Source organism: Humulus lupulus, chromosome 7 (genome assembly GCF_963169125.1).
Source record: "Humulus lupulus chromosome 7, drHumLupu1.1, whole genome shotgun sequence".
NCBI classification, from domain to species: Eukaryota; Viridiplantae; Streptophyta; class Magnoliopsida; order Rosales; family Cannabaceae; genus Humulus; species Humulus lupulus.
In genome coordinates this window covers 134,112,118-134,114,011 of record NC_084799.1, presented here as the reverse complement: position 1 = coordinate 134,114,011, position 1,894 = coordinate 134,112,118, and the positions used below count along the sequence as shown (strand labels likewise).

Genomic DNA, 1,894 nt, shown 5'->3' with positions numbered 1-1,894 from the left:
TCAATAAAATATAGTTATGTAGCTTTTTTTGGGCATTAATTTAGCTTTGATCTCAAGGATTTTAAGTTTAATTTAGATAATTTTTATTAGTTTTATTTAGTTCTAAAAAAATATTAATTTTAATATTCTTAGAATAGTTTTAAATAATCACATAATTTTTGGATTATTTATATGTAACTTCTCGTTAAGTAATTAATCTACCTTAATTGTGTGTATTTTGAAGAGATCTAAATTGATTTAAAATCCTATTGTTGTGTGCAATAATTTTTCAGATTGCTACAACAATATTGAAGCATTTCAGTACCATAGCTATTGAAGGACCAACATGCCAAAATGACCAGCTGATCATTTAATGAGTTTTTCTTCATTGATTTGATAATTCTAGTAAAAGTGTAGGTAGTTGGAATATAATTAGGGGTGAACTTAAAGTTTGAAAAAGCCGAAAACCCGCTTGACCAGAACTCGTAAAATCTGAAATTTTTTAAAACCCATACCTGTCGAGTTCAATCCGACCCGAAATCTAAAAATTCGGATAAGATTCATGTTTGAATATATATAAATTTCGGATTCGGTTTTAAACCCGAAACCCGATAGGATTAATATATAAATAATGAGTCCTATTTCGGTATATCCCTAAAAAACACTCTCATTTCCTTACCCTAATTCACTGAGCGCCACCTCATTCTAATTCTCCATCTCGTTGCATTTGTTTTCATTCTCTTCTCTCTAGCTCTACCCATCACTCTCTGTCACAGAAACCACACCCCCAACCTTTCCTCTCTGAATTTTTCTGCCATAACTGCCGGAATTCACCCAGACCTCCATCTCTCAATCTCAGAGCCCTCTCTCTCACAATCACTGTCACAAACGGATGCTTGCCTCATATCTCGTCGGTGACCTTCGTTCTCTCAAACTCAGAGCCAGTCACAGTCGCCCCTTTCCTCTCGAATCTCAGCAGCAACAACATAAAGCATCTAAATGGCTTATTTTGGTATGTCTTTGATTCACTTAGTTTTGCCTCTGCACTGCTGGATCTGTTGTTTTGTGTATAAACTTTAATTTTTATCTTTTTTTTTTTGTTAAAGATTGTTAACTATTTATTCTTAATCTAAGCATATTTATTTTATTTATTGTAATAATGTGTAAGTAACATGCTTACTATTTTCTTTTAAATGGATAAGGCCGAATAGTTGGTAATCTCTGTGCTAAATACGTAATGTTTCGTTCCTAGTTTTATCTATTGCTTTTATTTTTGCATAAATTTTTATTTGATTTTCTATTTTTTTTATCTTTGTGCTTAAGATATGTGTTATTAGTGGTCTGAGATTTGATATGGGTCAAACTGATTTTAATATGTATAACGTTCTTAACTCTGAAATATCCATACACCTGCCTGATATGAGATTTATGTAATGTGCTTTTGATTAATGTGATATTAAGACTTTATATACCTTTCGTTATTCTTTTTATTTGGGTTTGAATTAGTCTGTTTGTATGCGATTGAATTTGTTTGTAAACTAAATATGTGTTCATGATTCAATTTATGTAATGGTTTATTTTGTTTATTTTTACAGGAGTGGAGTGCCTTAATAAAAAAATATATTGGATGGATATATTAAGTTTTTTGTATCTTGGATATGTGTCTGCATATAAGATAGTAGAATTCAGTCAGAGGTTAAGGCAAACCTCTTATTTTATAAAATATGATGAAAATGATAAGAGGTCCAACACCTCACATAAAAAATTAAGTTCCTTTATAAAAGTGATAAAAATAAATTTTGTGATATTTAAAATGATAAAAAAAAATATGATGAAAATGATAAGATGTCCCACACCTCATACAAAAATATTATTGGAAATTTTTTAAATATACGGTGGGCATGTCAAATATACA

General features: G+C 30.1%; 1 long non-coding RNA gene across 1 annotated transcript; it reads left to right on the top strand.

The window, feature by feature from the left end:
- The first annotated feature begins 600 nt into the window (after positions 1–600).
- Positions 601–1,679, top strand: LOC133788643 (uncharacterized). Its single transcript, XR_009873302.1, has 2 exons — positions 601–991; positions 1,575–1,679. It is a non-coding gene; the product is annotated as an uncharacterized LOC133788643 (long non-coding RNA).
- Positions 1,680–1,894: the final 215 nt, after the last annotated feature.